The following is a 19,908-nucleotide window of genomic DNA, read 5'->3' as shown; positions in this document are numbered from 1 at the left end:
ACAGGCTGAGGCCCATTAATCTTGGCATTTCCAATAGTTGGTCCTAGAGACTACCAAGAATGTGTTTTTTTAAGTATTATTCCATTGTGGTTTCAGCATTATTTTCAGAACCCGAGCAGGGTTCTCGCATTAGCATAAGAATCCTGCCTGGTAGTTGAGATTTCTGGGTGCGGTGTAAGTGCGGAACTTCTGTCAGCCCTGCCTTTGATTTGTTTACCTCCAGAGTTGGAAAGTGCATATTGCGTGAGATGGGAAAAGTGTGGATCGTGCTTCAGATTTCATCCTGACACTTTGAAATGACCAGTGTGTTGGTAATTATTTGCCATTTCCATGGCGTTTGGCCCCGTAATAGTGATGAGGTCGGTCTCTGCATCCTGAAGCCTATGATGCTTTTTGCAGAGAAACCTCTGCTGAGGCCCAGGTAACTTGCTATTTCCCATAGCCGGCACAGGAGCCTTGGAAGATAGGATTGTTTTCAGTATTATTTCACCATTTTTTCACCACTGTTTCAAGAACGGGAGCCCTTTTCATCCGTTAGCGGAAGAATCCTTCTTTGGAGATGAGATATTTTTCTGGGGTGGCAAGTGCAGGGCCTCTGTCAGTCCTGGGTTTGTTGGACTAGCGCAGACATGAGAAGTGCGCCTTTGTGGGACAGGTGAATAGTGCGGATCCCGTTTCAGTCTAAAGACAGAAACAGGATCCGCACTTTTCACCGTTCCTTTCAGAATCATTTGATTCATCTGCTATGAATGGCGATTGCCTCTCCAGACCAATCGAAGGCTAGGCCAAAGTAACTCGATCTTTCCAAGAGGTGTGTGGCCCTACCTTTGAAAGAGCCGCTAATTGGAGATCTTTTTGGTATTTTTGCGAAGCACTTTTCACCATAATTGTCATAAGGTTGGTCTCTGCATCCTTAAGCATACCAGAGTCTTCACAGACGAAACAGGCTGAGGCCCAGTAATCTTGGCATTTCCAATAGTTCGGCCTAGAGACTACCAAGAGAGTGTTCTTTTAAGTATTATTCCGTTGTGGTTTCAGCATTATTTTCAGAACCCTAGCAGGGTTCTCGCATTAGCATAAGAATCCTCCCTGGCAGTTGAGATTTCTGGGTGGGGTGTAAGTGCGGGGCTTCTGTCAGCCCTGCCTTTGATTTGCTTACCTCCAGAGTCGGAAAGTGCATATTTGCGTGAGATGGGTAAAGTGTGCATCGTGCTTCAGATTTCATACTGACACTTTGAAATGACCAGTGTGTTGGTAATTATTTGCCATTTCCATGGCGTTTGGCACCGTAATAGTCATGAGGTCGGTCTCTGCATCCTGAAGCCTATGATGCTTTTTGCAGGGAAACCTCTGCTGAGGCCCAGGTAACTTGCTATTTCCCATAGCTGGCACAGGAGACTTGGAAGATAGGATTGTTTGCAGTATTATTTCACCATTTTTTCGCCACTGTTTCAAGAACGGGAGCCCTTTTCAACCGTTAGCGGAAGAATCCTTCTTTGGAGATGAGATATTTTTCTGGGGTGGCAAGTGCAGGGCCTCTGTCAGTCCTGGGTTTGTTGGACTAGCGCCAGACATGAGGATTGCGCCTTTGTCGGACAGGTGAATACTGCGGATCCTGTTTCAGTCTAAAGACTGAAACAGGATCCGCACTTTTCACCGTTCCTTTCAGAATCATTTGATTCATCAGCTAGGAATGGCGATTGCTTCTCCAGACCAGTCGAAGGCTAGGCCACAGTAACTCGATCTTTCCAATGGGTGTGTGGCCCAACTTTTGAAAGAACCGCTAAGTGGAGAACTATTTGGTATTTTTCCGAAGCTCTTTTCACCGTAATTGTCATAAGGTTGGTCTCTGCATCCTTAAGCATACGAGAGTTTTCACAGACCAAACAGGCTGAGGCCCAGTAATCTTGGCATTTCCAATAGTTGGTCCTAGAGACTACCAAGAAAGTGTTCTTTTAAGTATTATTCTGTTGTGGTTTCAGCATTATTTTCAGAACCCGAGCAGGGTTCTCGCGTTAGCATAAGAATCCTGCCTGGTAGTTGAGATTTCATGGTGGGGTGTAATTGCGGGGCTTCTGTCAGCCTTGGCTTTGATTTGTTTACCTCCAGAGTTGGAAAGTGCATAGTTGCGTGAGATGGGAAAAGTGTGGATCGTGCTTCAAATTTCATCCTGACACTTTGAAATGACCAGTGTGTTGGTAATTATTTGCCATTTCCATGGCGTTTGGAACCGTAATAGTCATGAGGTCGGTCTCTGCATCCTGAAGCCTATGGTGCTTTTTGCAGAGAAACCTCTGCTGAGGCCCAGGTAACTTGCTATTTCCCACAGCTGGCACAGGAGCCTTGGAAGATAGGATTGTTTTCAGTATTATTTCACCATTTTTTCACCACTGTTTCAAGAACAGGAGCCCTTTTCAACCGTTAGCGGAAGAATCCTTCTTTGGAGATGAGATATTTTTCTGGGGTGGCAAGTGCAGGGCCTCTGTCAGTCCTGGGTTTGTTGGACTAGCGCCAGACATGAGAAGTGCGCCTTTGTGGGACAGGTGAATAGTGCGGATCCTGTTTCAGTCTAAAGACTGAAACAGGATCCGCACTTTTCACCGTTCCTTTCAGAATCATTTGATTCATCAGCTAGGAATGGCGATTGGTTCTCCAGACCAATCGATGGCTAGGCCAAAGTAACTCGATCTTTCCAAGAGGTGTGTGGCCCAACTTTTGAAAGAACCGCTAAGTGGAGAACTATTTGTTATTTTTCCGAAGCACTTTTCACCGTAATTGTCCTAAGGTTGTTCTCTGCATCCTTAAGCATACCAGAGTTTTCACAGACGAAACAGGCTGAGGCCCAGTAATCTTGGCATTTCCAACAGTTGGTCTTAGAGACTACCAAGAAAGTGTTCTTTTAAGTATTATTCCTTTGTGGTTTCAGCATTATTTTCAGTACCCGAGCAGGGTTCTCGCATTAGCATAAGAATCCTGCCTGGTAGTTGAGATTTCATGGTGGGGTGTAAGTGCGGGGCTTCTGTCAGCCCTGCCTTTGATTTGTTTACCTCCACAGTTGGAAAGTGCATAGTTGCGTGAGATGGGAAAAGTGTCGATCGTGCTTCAGATTTCATCCTGACACTTTGAAATGACCAGTGTGTTGGTAATTATTTGCCATTTCCATGGCGTTTGGCCCCGTAATAGTCATGAGGTCGGTCTCTGCATCCTGAAGCCCATGATGCTTTTTGCAGAGAAACCTCTGCTGAGGCCCAGGTAACTTGCTATTTCCCATACCTGGCACAGGAGCCTTGGAAGATAGGATTGTTTTCAATATTATTTCACCATTTTCTCACCACTGTTTCAGAACGGGAGCACTTTTCAACCGTTAGCGGAAGAATCCTTCTTTGGAGATGAGATATTTTTCTGGGGTGGCAAGTGCAGGGCCTCTGTCAGTCCTGGGTTTGTTGGACTAGCGCCAGACATGAGAAGTGCGCCTTTGTGGGACAGGTGCATAGTGCGGATCCTGTTTCAGTCTAAAGACTGAAACAGGATCCGCACTTTTCACCGTTCCTTTCAGAATCATTTGATTCATCAGCTAGGAATGGCGATTGCTTCACCAGACCAATCGAAGGCTAGGCCAAAGTAACTCGATCTTTCCAAGAGGTGTGTGGCCCAACTTTTGAAAGAACCACTAAGTGGAGAACTATTTGTTATTTTTCCGAAGCACTTTTCACCGTAATTGTCATAAGGTTGGTCTCTGCATCATTAAGCATACCAGTGTCTTCACAGACGAAACAGGCTGAGGCCCAGTAGTCTTGGCATTTCCAATAGTTGGTCTTAGAGACTACCAAGAAAGTGTTCCTTTAAGTATTATTCCTTTGTGGTTTCAGCATTATTTTCAGTACCTGAGCAGGGTTCTCGCATTAGCATAAGAATCCTGCCTGGTAGTTGAGGTTTCTGGGTGGGGTATAAGTTGGGGGATTCTGTCAGCCCTGCCTTTGATTTGTTTACCTCCAGAGTTGGAAAGTGCGTAATTGCGTGAGATGGGAAAAGTGTGGATCGTGCTTCCGATTTCATACTGACATTTGAAATGATCAGTGTGTTGGTAATTATTTGCCATTTCCATGGCGTTTGGCACCGTAATAGTCATGAGGTCGGTCTCTGCATCCTGAAGCCTATGAAGCTTTTTGCAGAGAAACCTCTGCTGAGGCCCAGGTAACTTGCTATTTCCCATAGCTGGCACAGGAGCCTTGGAAGATAGGATTGTTTTCAGTATTATTTCATCATTTTTTCACCACTGTTTCAAGAAAGGGAGCCCTTTTCAACCGTTAGCGGAAGATCCTTCTTTGGAGATGAGATATTTTTCTGGGGTGGCAAGTGCAGGGCCTCTGTCAGTCCTGGGTTTGTTGGACTAGCGCCAGACATGAGAAGTGCGCCTTTGTGGGACAGGTGAATAGTGCGGATCCTGTTTCAGTCTAAAGACTGAAACAGGATCCGCACTTTTCACCGTTCCTTTCAGAATCATTTGATTCATCAGCTAGGAATGGCGATTGCTTCTCCAGACCAATCGGTGGCTAGGCCAAAGTAACTCGATCTTTCCAAGAGGTGTGTGGCCCAACTTTTGAAAGAACCGCTAAGTGGAGAACTATTTGTTATTTTTCCGAAGCACTTTTCACCGTAATTCTCATAAGGTTGGTCTCTGCATCCTTAAGCATACGAGAGTTTTCACAGACCAAACAGGCTGAGGCCCAGTAATCTTGGCATTTCCAATAGTTGGTCCTAGAGACTACCAAGAAAGTGTTCTTTTAAGTATTATTCTGTTGTGGTTTCAGCATTATTTTCAGAACCCGAGCAGGGTTCTCGCGTTAGCATAAGAATCCTGCCTGGTAGTTGAGATTTCTGGGTGGGGTATAATTGCAAGGCTTCTGTCAGCATTCCCTTTGATTTGTTTACCTCCAGAGTTGGAAAGTGCATAGTTGCGTGAGATGGGAAAAGTGTGGATCGTGCATCAGATTTCATCCTGACACTTTGAAATGACCAGTGTGTTGGTAATTATTTGCCATTTCCATGGCGTTTGGCACCGTAATAGTCATGAGGTCGGTCTCTGCATCCTGAAGCCTATGGTGCTTTTTGCAGAGAAACCTCTGCTGAGGCCCAGGTAACTTGCTATTTCCCACAGCTGGCACAGGAGCCTTGGAAGATAGGATTGTTTTCAGTATTATTTCACCATTTTTTCACCACTGTTTCAGAACGGGAGCACTTTTCAACCGGTAGCGGAAGAATCCTTCTTTGGAGATGAGATATTTTTCTGGGGTGGCAAGTGCAGGGCCTCTGTCAGTCCTGGGTTTGTTGGACTAGCGCCAGACATGAGAAGTGCGCCTTTGTGGGACAGGTGAATAGTGCGGATCCTGTTTCAGTCTAAAGACTGAAACAGGATCCGCACTTTTCACCGTTCCTTTCAGAATCATTTGATTCATCAGCTAGGAATGGCGATTGCTTCACCAGACCAATCGAAGGCTAGGCCAAAGTACCTCGAACTTTCCAAGAGGTGTGTGGCCCAACTTTTGAAAGAACCGCTAAGTGGAGAACTATTTGTTATTTTTCCGAAGCACTTTCACCGTAATTGTCATAATGTTGGTCTCTGCATCCTTAAGCATACGAGAGTTTTCACAGACGAAACAGGCTGAGGCCAAGTAATCTTGGCATTTCCAATAGTTTGTCCTAGAGACTACCAAGAAAGTGTTCTTTTAAGTATTATTCCGTTGTGGTTTCAGCATTATTTTCAGAACCCGAGCAGGGTTCTCGCATTAGCATAAGAATCCTGCCTGGTTGTTGAGATTTCTGGGTGGGGAATAAGTTGGGGGATTCTGTCAGCCCTGCCTTTGATTTGTTTACCTCCAGAGTTGGAAAGTGCATAATTGCCTGAGAGGGGAAAAGTGTGGATCGTGCTTCAGATTTCATACTGACATTTGAAATGGTCAGTGTGTTGGTAATTATTTGCCATTTCCATGGCGTTTGGCACCGTAATAGTCATGAGGTCGGTCTCTGCATCCTGAAGCCTATGATGCTTTTTGCAGAGAAACCTCTGCTGAGGCCCAGGTAACTTGCTATTTCCCATAGCTGGCACAGGAGCCTTGGAAGATAGGATTGATTTCAGTATTATTTCATCATTTTTTCACCACTGTTTCAAGAAAGGGAGCCCTTTTCAACCGTTAGCGGAAGATCCTTCTTTGGAGATGAGATATTTTTCTGGGGTGGCAAGTGCAGGGCCTCTGTCAGTCCTGGGTTTGTTGGACTAGCGCCAGACATGAGAAGTGTGCCTTTGTGGGACAGGTGAATAGGGCGGATCCTGTTTCAGTCTAAAGACTGAAACAGGATCCGCACTTTTCACCGTTCCTTTCAGAATCATTTGATTCATCAGCTAGGAATGGCGATTGCTTCTCCAGACCAATCGAAGGCTAGGCCAAAGTAAGTCAATCTTTCCAAGAGGTGTGTGGCCCAACTTTTGAAATAACTGCTAAGTGGAGAACTATTTGGTATTTTTCCTAAGCACTTTTCACCGTAATTGTCATAAGGTTGGTCTCTGCATCCTTAGGCATACGAGAGTTTTCACAGACGAAACAGGCTGAGGCCCAGTAATCTTGGCATTTCCAATAGTTTGTCCTAGAGACTACCAAGAAAGTGTTCCTTTAAGTATTATTCCGTTGTGGTTTCAGCATTATTTTCAGAACCCGAGCAGGGTTCTCGCATCAGCATAAGAATCCTGCCTGGTAGTTGAGATTTCTGGGTGGGGTATAAGTTGGGGGATTCTGTCAGCCCTGCCTTTGATTTGTTTACCTCCGGAGTTGGAATGTGCATAATTGCGTGAGATGGGAAAAGTATGGATCGTGCTTCAGATTTCATACTGACATTTGAAATGACCAGTGTGTTGGTAATTATTTGCCATTTCCATGGCGTTTGGCACCGTAATAGTCATGAGGTCGGTCTCTGCATCCTGAAGCCTATGATGCTTTTTGCAGAGAAACCTCTGCTGAGGCCCAGGTAACTTGCTATTTCCCATAGCTGGCACAGGAGCCTTGGAAGATAGGATTGTTTTCAGTATTATGTCACCATTTTTTCACCACTGTTTCAAGAACGGGAGCCCTTTTCAACCGTTAGCGGAAGAATCCTTCTTTGGAGATGAGATATTTTTCTGGGGTGGCAAGTGCAGGGCCTCTCTCAGTCCTGGGTTTGTTGGACTAGCGCCAGACATGAGAAGTGCGCCTTTGTGGGACAGGTGAATAGTGCGGATCCTGTTTCAGTCTAAAGACTGAAACAGGATCCGCACTTTTCACTGTTCCTTTCAGAATCATTTGATTCATCAGCTAGGAATGGCGATTGCTTCACCAGTCCAATCGAAGGCTAGGGCAAAGTAACTCGATCTTTCCAAGAGGTGTGTGGCCCAACTTTTGAAAGAACCGCTAAGTGGAGAACTATTTGGTATTTTTCCGAAGCACTTTTCACCGTAATTGTCATAAGGTTGGTCTCTGCATCCTTAAGCATACGAGAGTTTTCACAGACCAAACAGGCTGAGGCCCAGTAATCTTGGCATTTCCAATAGTGGTCCTAGAGACTACCAAGAAAGTGTTCTTTTAAGTATTATTCTGTTGTGGTTTCAGCATTATTTTCAGAACCCGAGCAGGGTTCTCGCCTTAGCATAAGAATCCTGCCTGGTAGTTGAGATTTCTGGGTGGGGTGTAATTGCTAGGCTTTTGTCAGCCTTGCCTTTGATTTGTTTACCTCCAGAGTTGGAAAGTGCATAGTTGCGTGAGATGGGAAAAGTGTGGATCGTGCTTCAGATTTCATCCTGACACTTTGAAATGACCAGTGTGTTGGTAATTATTTGCCATTTCCATGGCGTTTGGCACCGTAATAGTCATGAGGTCCGTCTCTGCATCCTGAAGCCTATGGTGCTTTTTGCAGAGAAACCTCTGCTGAGGCCCAGGTAACTTGCTATTTCCCACAGCTGGCACAGGAGCCTTGGAAGATAGGATTGTTTTCAGTATTATTTCACCATTTTTTCACCACTGTTTCAAGAACGGGAGCCCTTTTCAACCGTTAGCGGAAGAATCCTTCTTTGGAGATGAGATATTTTTCTGGGGTGGCAAGTACAGGGCCTCTGTCAGTCCTGGGTTTGTTGGACTAGCGCCAGACATGAGAAGTGCGCCTTTGTGGGACAGGTGAATAGTGCGGATCCTGTTTCAGTCTAAAGACTGAAACAGGATCCGCACTTTTCACCGTTCCTTTCAGAATCATTTGATTCATCAGCTAGGAATGGCGATTGCTTCTCCAGACAAATAGATGGCTAGGCCAAAGTAACTCGATCTTTCCAAGAGGTGTGTGGCCCAACTTTTGAAAGAACCGCTAAGTGGAGAACTATTAGGTATTTTTCCTAAGCACTTTTCACCGTAATTGTCCTAAGGTTGGTCTCTGCATCCTTAAGCATACCAGAGTTTTCACAGACGAAACAGGCTGAGGCCCAGTAATCTTGGCATTTCCAACAGTTGGTCCTAGAGGCTACCAAGAAAGTGTTCTTTTAAGTATTATTCTGTTGTGGTTTCAGCATTGTTTTCAGAACCCAAGCAGGGTTCTCGCATTAGCATAAGAATCCTGCCTGGTAGTTGAGATTTCATGGTGGGGTGTAATGCGGGGCTTCTGTCAGCCCTGCCTTTGATTTGTTTACCTCCAGAGTTGGAAAGTGCATATTTGCGTGAAATGGGAAAAGTGTGGATCGTGCTTCAGATTTCATCCTGACACTTTGAAATTACCAGTGTGTTGGTAATTATTTGCCATTTCCATGGCGTTTGGCACCGTAATACTCATGAGGTCGGTCTCTGCATCCTGAAGCCTATGATGCTTTTTGCAGAGAAACCCCTGCTGAGGCCCAGGTAACTTGCTGTTTCCCATAGCTGGCACAGGAGCCTTGGAAGATAGGATTGTTTTCAGTATTATTTCACCATTTTTTCACCACTGTTTCAAGAACGGGAGCCCTTTTCAACCGTTAGCGGAAGAATCCTTCTTTGGAGATGAGATATTTTTCTGGGGTGGCAAGTGCAGGGCCTCTGTCAGTCCTGGGTTTGTTGGACTAGCGCCAGACATGAGAAGTGCGCCTTTGTGGGACAGGTGAATAGTGCGGATCCTGTTTCAGTCTAAAGACTGAAACAGGATCCGCACTTTTCACCGTTCCTTTCAGAATCATTTGATTCATCAGCTAGGAATGGCGATTGCTTCACCAGACCAATCGAAGGCTAGGCCCAAGTACCTCGATCTATTCCAAGAAGTGTGTGGCCCAACTTTTGAAAGAACTGCTAAATGGAGAACTATTTGTTATTTTTCCGAAGCACTTTCCCCGTAATTGTCCTAAGGTTGGTCTCTGCATCCTTAAGCATACCAGTGTCTTCACAGACCAAACAGGCTGAGGCCCATTAATCTTGGCATTTCCAATAGTTGGTCCTAGACACTACCTAGAAAGTGTTCTTTTAAGTATTATTCTGTTGTGGTTTCAGCATTATTTTCAGAACCCGAGCAGGGTTCTCGCATTAGCATAAGAATCCTGCCTGGTAGTTGAGATTTCTGGGTGGGGTGTAAGTTCGGGGCTTCTGTCAGCCCTGCCTTTGCTTTGTTTACCTCCAGAGTTGGAAAGTGCATAGTTGCGTGAGATGGGAAAAGTGTGGATCGTGCTTCAGATTTCAACCTGACGCTTTGAAATGACCAGTGTGTTGGTAATTATTTGCCATTTCCATGGCGTTTGGCCCCGTAATAGTCATGAAGTCGGTCTCTGCATCCTGAAGCCTATGATGCTTTTTGCAGAGAAACCTCTGCTGAGGCCCAGGTAACTTGCTATTTCCCATAGCTGGCACAGGAGCCTTGGAAGATAGGATTGTTTTCAGTATTATTTCACCATTTTTTCACCACTGTTTCAAGAACCGGAGCCCTTTTCAACCGTTAGCGGAAGAATCCTTCTTTGGAGATGAGATATTTTTCTGGGGTGGCAAGTGCAGGGCCTCTGTCAGTCCTCGGTTTGTTGGACAAGCGCCAGACATGAGAAGAGCACCTTTGTGGGACTGGTGAATATTGCGGTTCCTGTTTCAGTCTATAGAGTGAAACAGGATCCGCACTTTTCACCGTTCCTTTCAGAATCATTTGATTCATCAGCTAGGAGTGGCGATTGCTTCTCCAGACCAATCGAAGGCTATTCCAAAGTAACTCGATCTTTCCAAGAGTTGTGTGGCCCAACTTTTGAAAGAACCGCTAAGTGGAGAACTATTTGTTATTTTTTCGAAGCACTTTTCACCGTAATTGTCATAAGGTTGGTCTCTGCATCCTTAAGCATACCAGTGTCTTCACAGACGAAACAGGCTGAGGCCCAGTAATCTTGGCATTTCCAATAGTTGGTCTTAGAGACTACCAAGAAATTGTTCTTTTAAGTATTATTCCATTGTGGTTTCAGCATTATTTTCAGTACCCTAGCAGGGTTCTCGCGTTAGCATAAGAATCCTGCCTGGTAGTTGAGATTTCATGGTGGGGTGTAAGTGCGGGGCTTCTGTCAGCCCTGCCTTTGATTTGTTTACCTCCAGAGTTGGAAAGTGCATATTTGCGTGAAATGGGAAAAGTGTGGATCGTGCTTCAGATTTCATCCTGACACTTTGAAATGACCAGTGTGTTGGTAATTATTTGCCATTTCCATGGAGTTTGGCCCTGTAATAGTCATGAGGTCGGTCTCTGCATCCTGAAGCCTATGATGCTTTTTGCAGAGAAACCTCTGCCGAGGCCCAGGTAACTTGCTGTTTCCCATAGCTGGCACAGGAGCCTTGGAAGATAGGATTGTTTTCAGTATTATTTCACAATTTTTTCACCACTGTTTCAAGAACGGGAGCCCTTTTGAACCGTTAGCGGAAGAATCCTTCTTTGGAGATGAGATATTTTTCTGGGGTGGCAAGTGCAGGGCCTCTGTCAGTCCTGGGTTTGTTGCACTAGCGCCAGACATGAGAAGTGCGCCTTTGTGGGACAGGTGAATAGTGCGGATCCTGTTTCAGTCTAAAGACTGAAACAGGATCCGCACTTTTCACCGTTCCTTTCAGAATCATTTGATTCATCAGCTTGGAATGGCGATTGCTTCACCAGACCAATCGAAGGCTAGGCCCAAGTACCTCGATCTATTCCAAGAGGTGTGTGGCCCAACTTTTGAAAGAACCGCTAAATGGAGAACTATTTGTTATTTTTCCGAAGCACTTTCCCCGTAATTGTCCTAAGGTTGGTCTCTGCATCCTTAAGCATACCAGTGTCTTCACAGATGAAACAGGCTGAGGCCCAGTAATCTTGGCATTTCCAATAGTTGGTCTTAGAGACTACCAAGAAATTGTTCTTTTAAGTATTATTCCATTGTGGTTTCAGCATTATTTTCAGTACCGGAGCAGGGTTCTCGCATTAGCATAAGAATCCTGCCTGGTAGTTGAGATTTCATGGTGGGGTGTAAGTGCGGGGCTTCTGTCAGCCCTGCCTTTGATTTGTTTACCTCCAGAGTTGGAAAGTGCATATTTGCGTGAAATGGGAAAAGTGTGGATCGTGCTTCAGATTTCATCCTGACACTTTGAAATGACCAGTGTGTTGGTAATTATTTGCCATTTCCATGGCGTTTGGCACCGTAATAGTCATGAGGTCGGTCTCTGAATCCTGAAGCCTATGATGCTTTTTGCAGAGAAACCTCTGCTGAGGCCCAGGTAACTTGCTGTTTCCCATAGCTGGCACAGGAGCCTTGGAAGATAGGATTGTTTTCAGTATTATTTCACCATTTTTTCACCACTGTTTCAAGAACGGGAGCCCTTTTCAACCGTTAGCGGAAGAATCCTTCTTTGGAGATGAGATATTTTTCTGGGGTGGCAAGTGCAGGGCCTCTGTCAGTCCTGGGTTTGTTGGACTAGCGCCAGACATGAGAAGTGCGCCTTTGTGGGACAGGTGAATAGTGCGGATCCTGTTTCAGTCTAAAGACTGAAACAGGATCCGCACTTTTCACCGTTCCTTTCAGAATCATTTGATTCATCAGCTAGGAATGGCGATTGCTTCACCAGACCAATCGAAGGCTAGGCCTAAGTAACTCGATCTATTCCAAGAGATGTGTGGCCCTACTTTTGAAAGAACCGCTAAGTGGAGTTCTATATGTTATTTTTCCGAAGCACTTTCCCCGTAATTGTCCTAAGGTTGGTCTCTGCATCCTTAAGCATACGAGAGTTTTCACAGACGAAACAGGCTGAGGCCCATTAATCGTGGCATTTCCAATAGTTGGTCCTAGAGACTACCAAGAAAGTGTTCTTTTAAGTATTATTCTGTTGTGGTTTCAGCAGTATTTTCAGAAACCGAGCAGGGTTCTCGCATTAGCATAAGAATCCTGCCTGGTAGTTGAGATTTCATGGTGGGGTGTAAGTGCCGGGCTTCTGTCAGCCCTGCCTTTGATTTGCTTACCTCCAGTGTTGGAAAGTGCATATTTGCGTGAGATGGGAAAAGTGTGGATTGTGCTTCAGATTTCATCCTGACACTTTGAAATGACCAGTGTGTTGGTAATTATTTGCCATTTCCATGGCGTTTGGCCCCGTAATAGTCATGAGGTCCGTCTCTGCATCCTGAAGCCTATGATGCTTTTTGCAGAGAAACCTCTGCTGAGGCCCAGGTAACTTGCTATTTCCCATAGCTGGCACAGGAGCCTTGGAAGATAGGATTGTTTTCAGTATTATTTCACCATTTTCTCACCACTGTTTCAAGAACGGGAGCACTTTTCAACCATTAGCGGAAGAATCCTTCTTTGGAGATGAGATATTTTTCTGGGGTGGCAAGTGCAGGGCCTCTGTCAGTCCTGGGTTTGTTGGACTAGCGTCAGACATGAGAAGTGCGCCTTTGTGGGACAGGTGAATAGTGCGGATCCTGTTTCAGTCTAAAGACTGAAACAGGATCCGCACTTTTCACCGTTCCTTTCAGAATCATTTGATTCATCAGCTAGGAATGGCGATTGCTTCTCCAGACCATTTAAGGCTAGGCCAAAGTACCTCGATCTTTCCAAGAGGTGTGTGGCCCAACTTTTGAAAGAACCGCTAAGTGGAGAACTATTTGGTATTTTTCCGAAGCACTTTTCACCGTAATTGTCATAAGGTTGGTCTCTGCATCCTTAAGCATACGAGAGTTTTCACAGACGAAACAGGCTGAGGCCCAGTAATCGTGGCATTTCCAATAGTTTGTCCTAGAGACTACCAAGAAAGTGTTCTTTTAAGTATTATTCCACTGTGGTTTCAGCATTATTTTCAGAACCCGAGCAGGGTTCTCGCATTAGCATAAGAATCCTGCCTGGTAGTTGAGATTTCTGATTGGGGTATAAGTTGGGGGATTCTGTCAGCCCTGCCTTTGATTTGTTTACCTTCAGAGGTGGAAAGTGCATAATTGCGTGAGATGGGAAAAGTGTGGATCGAGTTTCAGATTTCATACTGACATTTCAAATGATCAGTGTGTTGGTAATTATTTGCCATTTCCATGGCGTTTGGCACCGTAATAGTCATGAGGTCGGTCTCTGCATCTAGAAGCCTATGATGCTTTTTGCAGAGAAACCACTGCTGAGGCCCAGGTAACTTGCTATTTCCCATAGCTGGCACAGGAGCCTTGGAAGATAGGATTGTTTTCAGTATTATTTCACGATTTTTTCACCACTGTTTCAAGAACCGGAGCCCTTTTCAACCGTTAGCGGAAGAATCCTTCTTTGGAGATGAGATATTTTTCTGGGGTGGCAAGTGCAGGGCCTCTGTCAGTCCTGGGTTTGTTGGACAAGAGCCAGACATGAGAAGTGCGTCTTTGTGGGACAGGTGAATAGTGCGGATCCTGTTTCAGTCTATAGAGTGAAACAGGATCCGCACTTTTCACCGTTCCTTTCAGAATCATTTGATTCATCAGCTAGAAATGGCGATTGCTTCTCCAGACCAATCGAAGGCTAGGCCAAAGTAACTCGATCTTTCCAAGAGGTGTGTGGCACAATTTTTGAAAGAACCGCTAAGTGGAGAACTATTTGTTATTTTTCCGAAGCATTTTTCACCGTAATTGTCATAAGGTTGGTCTCTGCATCCTTAAGCATACGAGAGTTTTCACAGATGAAACAGGCTGAGGCCCAGTAATCTTGGCATTTCCAATAGTTGGTCCTAGAGACTACCAAGAAAGTGTTCTTTTAAGTATTATTCTGTTGTGGTTTCAGCATTATTTTCAGAACCCGAGCAGGGTTCTCGCATTAGCATAAGAATCCTGCCTGGTAGTTGAGATTTCATGGTGGGGTGTAAGTGCGGGGCTTCTGTCAGCCCTGCCTTTGATTTGTTTACCTCCAGAGTTGGAAAGTGCATATTTGCGTGAGATGGGAAAAGTGTGGATCGTGCTTCAGATTTCATCCTGACACTTTGAAATGATCAGTGTGTTGGTAATTATTTCCCATTTCCATGGGGTTTGGCACTGTAATAGTCATGAAGTCGGTCTCTGCATCCTGAAGCCTATGATGCTTTTTGCAGAAAAACCTCTGCTGAGGCCCAGGTAACTTGCTATATCCCATAGCTGGCACAGGAGCCTTGGAAGATAGGATTGTTTTCAGTATTATTTCACCATTTTTTCACCACTGTTTCAAGAACGGGAGCCCTTTTCAACCGTTAGCGGAAGAATCCTTTTTTGGAGATGAGATATTTTTCTGGGGTTGCAAGTGCAGCGCCTCTGTCAGTCCTGGGTTTGTTGGACTAGCGCAAGACATGAGAAGTGCGCCTTTGTGGGACTGGTGAATAGTGCGGATCCTGTTTCAGTCTAAAGACTGAAACAGAATCCGCAGTTTTCACCGTTCCTTTCAGAATCATTTGATTCATCAGCTAGGAATGGCGATTGCTTCTCCAGACCATTTAAGGCTAGGCCAAAGTACCTCGATCTTTCCAAGAGGTGTGTGGCCCAACTTTTGAAAGAACCGCTAAGTGGAGAACTATTTGGTATTTTTCCGAAGCACTTTTCACCGTAATTGTCATAAGGTTGGTCTCTGCATCCTTAAGCATACCAGAGTTTTCACAGACGAAACAGGCTGAGGCCCAGTAATCTTGGCATTTCCAATAGTTTGTCCTAGAGACTACCAAGAAAGTGTTCTTTTAAGTATTATTCCATTGTGGTTTCAGCATTATTTTCAGAACCCGAGCAGGGTTCTCGCATTAGCATAAGAATCCTGCCTGGTAGTTGAGATTTCTGGGTGGGGTATAAGTTGGGGGATTCTGTCAGCCCTGCCTTTGATTTGTTTACCTCCAGAGGTGGAAAGTGCATAATTGCGTGAGATGGGAAAAGTGTGGATCGAGTTTCAGATTTCATACTGACATTTCAAATGATCAGTGTGTTGGTAATTATTTGCCATTTCCATGGCGTTTGGCACCGTAATAGTGATGAGGTCGGTCTCTGCATCCTGAAGCCTATGATGCTTTTTGCAGAGAAACCTCTGCTGAGGCCCAGGTAACTTGCTATTTCCCATAGCTGGCACAGGAGCCTTGGAAGATAGGATTGTTTTCAGTATTATTTCACCATTTTTTCACCACTGTTTCAAGAAAGGGAGCCCTTTTCAACCGTTAGCGGAAGATCCTTCTTTGGAGATGAGATATTTTTCTGGGGTGGCAAGTGCAGGGCCTCTGTCAGTCCTGGGTTTGTTGGACTAGCGCCAGACATGAGAAGTGTGCCTTTGTGGGACAGGTGAATAGGGCGGATCCTGTTTCAGTCTAAAGACTGAAACAGGATCCGCACTTTTCACCGTTCCTTTCAGAATCATTTGATTCATCAGCTAGGAATGGCGATTGCTTCTCCAGACCAATCGAAGGCTAGGCCAAAGTAAGTCAATCTTTCCAAGAGGTGTGTGGCCCAACTTTTGAATAACTGCTAAGTGGAGAACTATTTGGTATTTTTCCTAAGCACTTTTCACCGTAATTGTCATAAGGTTGGTCTCTGCATCCTTAAGCATACGAGAGTTTTCACAGACGAAACAGGCTGAGGCCCAGTAATCTTGGCATTTCCAATAGTTTGTCCTAGAGACTACCAAGAAAGTGTTCCTTTAAGTATTATTCCGTTGTGGTTTCAGCATTATTTTCAGAACCCGAGCAGGGTTCTCGCATCAGCATAAGAATCCTGCCTGGTAGTTGAGATTTCTGGGTGGGGTATAAGTTGGGGGATTCTGTCAGCCCTGCCTTTGATTTGTTTACCTCCGGAGTTGGAATGTGCATAATTGCGTGAGATGGGAAAAGTATGGATCGTGCTTCAGATTTCATACTGACATTTGAAATGACCAGTGTGTTGGTAATTATTTGCCATTTCCATGGCGTTTGGCACCGTAATAGTCATGAGGTCGGTCTCTGCATCCTGAAGCCTATGATGCTTTTTGCAGAGAAACCTCTGCTGAGGCCCAGGTAACTTGCTATTTCCCATAGCTGGCACAGGAGCCTTGGAAGATAGGATTGTTTTCAGTATTATGTCACCATTTTTTCACCACTGTTTCAAGAACGGGAGCCCTTTTCAACCGTTAGCGGAAGAATCCTTCTTTGGAGATGAGATATTTTTCTGGGGTGGCAAGTGCAGGGCCTCTCTCAGTCCTGGGTTTGTTGGACTAGCGCCAGACATGAGAAGTGCGCCTTTGTGGGACAGGTGAATAGTGCGGATCCTGTTTCAGTCTAAAGACTGAAACAGGATCCGCACTTTCTGTTCCTTTCAGAATCATTTGATTCATCAGCTAGGAATGGCGATTGCTTCACCAGTCCAATCGAAGGCTAGGGCAAAGTAACTCGATCTTTCCAAGAGGTGTGTGGCCCAACTTTTGAAAGAACCGCTAAGTGGAGAACTATTTGGTATTTTTCCGAAGCACTTTTCACCGTAATTGTCATAAGGTTGGTCTCTGCATCCTTAAGCATACGAGAGTTTTCACAGACCAAACAGGCTGAGGCCCAGTAATCTTGGCATTTCCAATAGTGGTCCTAGAGACTACCAAGAAAGTGTTCTTTTAAGTATTATTCTGTTGTGGTTTCAGCATTATTTTCAGAACCCGAGCAGGGTTCTCGCCTTAGCATAAGAATCCTGCCTGGTAGTTGAGATTTCTGGGTGGGGTGTAATTGCAAGGCTTCTGTCAGCCTTGCCTTTGATTTGTTTACCTCCAGAGTTGGAAAGTGCATAGTTGCGTGAGATGGGAAAAGTGTGGATCGTGCTTCAGATTTCATCCTGACACTTTGAAATGACCAGTGTGTTGGTAATTATTTGCCATTTCCATGGCGTTTGGCACCGTAATAGTCATGAGGTCCGTCTCTGCATCCTGAAGCCTATGGTGCTTTTTGCAGAGAAACCTCTGCTGAGGCCCAGGTAACTTGCTATTTCCCACAGCTGGCACAGGAGCCTTGGAAGATAGGATTGTTTTCAGTATTATTTCACCATTTTTTCACCACTGTTTCAAGAACGGGAGCCCTTTTCAACCGTTAGCGGAAGAATCCTTCTTTGGAGATGAGATATTTTTCTGGGGTGGCAAGTACAGGGCCTCTGTCAGTCCTGGGTTTGTTGGACTAGCGCCAGACATGAGAAGTGCGCCTTTGTGGGACAGGTGAATAGTGCGGATCCTGTTTCAGTCTAAAGACTGAAACAGGATCCGCACTTTTCACCGTTCCTTTCAGAATCATTTGATTCATCAGCTAGGAATGGCGATTGCTTCTCCAGACAAATAGATGGCTAGGCCAAAGTAACTCGATCTTTCCAAGAGGTGTGTGGCCCAACTTTTGAAAGAACCGCTAAGTGGAGAACTATTAGGTATTTTTCCTAAGCACTTTTCACCGTAATTGTCCTAAGGTTGGTCTCTGCATCCTTAAGCATACCAGAGTTTTCACAGACGAAACAGGCTGAGGCCCAGTAATCTTGGCATTTCCAACAGTTGGTCCTAGAGGCTACCAAGAAAGTGTTCTTTTAAGTATTATTCTGTTGTGGTTTCAGCATTGTTTTCAGAACCCAAGCAGGGTTCTCGCATTAGCATAAGAATCCTGCCTGGTAGTTGAGATTTCATGGTGGGGTGTAATGCGGGGCTTCTGTCAGCCCTGCCTTTGATTTGTTTACCTCCAGAGTTGGAAAGTGCATATTTGCGTGTAATGGGAAAAGTGTGGATCGTGCTTCAGATTTCATCCTGACACTTTGAAATTACCAGTGTGTTGGTAATTATTTGCCATTTCCATGGCGTTTGGCACCGTAATACTCATGAGGTCGGTCTCTGCATCCTGAAGCCTATGATGCTTTTTGCAGAGAAACCCCTGCTGAGGCCCAGGTAACTTGCTGTTTCCCATAGCTGGCACAGGAGCCTTGGAAGATAGGATTGTTTTCAGTATTATTTCACCATTTTTTCACCACTGTTTCAAGAACGGGAGCCCTTTTCAACCGTTAGCGGAAGAATCCTTCTTTGGAGATGAGATATTTTTCTGGGGTGGCAAGTGCAGGGCCTCTGTCAGTCCTGGGTTTGTTGGACTAGCGCCAGACATGAGAAGTGCGCCTTTGTGGGACAGGTGAATAGTGCGGATCCTGTTTCAGTCTAAAGACTGAAACAGGATCCGCACTTTTCACCGTTCCTTTCAGAATCATTTGATTCATCAGCTAGGAATGGCGATTGCTTCACCAGACCAATCGAAGGCTAGGCCCAAGTACCTCGATCTATTCCAAGAAGTGTGTGGCCCAACTTTTGAAAGAACTGCTAAATGGAGAACTATTTGTTATTTTTCCGAAGCACTTTCCCCGTAATTGTCCTAAGGTTGGTCTCTGCATCCTTAAGCATACCAGTGTCTTCACAGACCAAACAGGCTGAGGCCCATTAATCTTGGCATTTCCAATAGTTGGTCCTAGACACTACCTAGAAAGTGTTCTTTTAAGTATTATTCTGTTGTGGTTTCAGCATTATTTTCAGAACCCGAGCAGGGTTCTCGCATTAGCATAAGAATCCTGCCTGGTAGTTGAGATTTCTGGGTGGGGTGTAAGTTCGGGGCTTCTGTCAGCCCTGCCTTTGCTTTGTTTACCTCCAGAGTTGGAAAGTGCATAGTTGCGTGAGATGGGAAAAGTGTGGATCGTGCTTCAGATTTCAACCTGACGCTTTGAAATGACCAGTGTGTTGGTAATTATTTGCCATTTCCATGGCGTTTGGCCCCGTAATAGTCATGAAGTCGGTCTCTGCATCCTGAAGCCTATGATGCTTTTTGCAGAGAAACCTCTGCTGAGGCCCAGGTAACTTGCTATTTCCCATAGCTGGCACAGGAGCCTTGGAAGATAGGATTGTTTTCAGTATTATTTCACCATTTTTTCACCACTGTTTCAAGAACCGGAGCCCTTTTCAACCGTTAGCGGAAGAATCCTTCTTTGGAGATGAGATATTTTTCTGGGGTGGCAAGTGCAGGGCCTCTGTCAGTCCTCGGTTTGTTGGACAAGCGCCAGACATGAGAAGAGCACCTTTGTGGGACTGGTGAATATTGCGGTTCCTGTTTCAGTCTATAGAGTGAAACAGGATCCGCACTTTTCACCGTTCCTTTCAGAATCATTTGATTCATCAGCTAGGAGTGGCGATTGCTTCTCCAGACCAATCGAAGGCTATTCCAAAGTAACTCGATCTTTCCAAGAGTTGTGTGGCCCAACTTTTGAAAGAACCGCTAAGTGGAGAACTATTTGTTATTTTTTCGAAGCACTTTTCACCGTAATTGTCATAAGGTTGGTCTCTGCATCCTTAAGCATACCAGTGTCTTCACAGACGAAACAGGCTGAGGCCCAGTAATCTTGGCATTTCCAATAGTTGGTCTTAGAGACTACCAAGAAATTGTTCTTTTAAGTATTATTCCATTGTGGTTTCAGCATTATTTTCAG

Source organism: Lemur catta, chromosome 3 (assembly GCF_020740605.2).
Source record: "Lemur catta isolate mLemCat1 chromosome 3, mLemCat1.pri, whole genome shotgun sequence".
In the NCBI taxonomy this organism is placed as follows: domain Eukaryota; kingdom Metazoa; phylum Chordata; class Mammalia; order Primates; family Lemuridae; genus Lemur; species Lemur catta.
The sequence above is the reverse complement of the archived record's forward strand: the minus strand, read 5'-3'. Positions refer to the sequence as shown.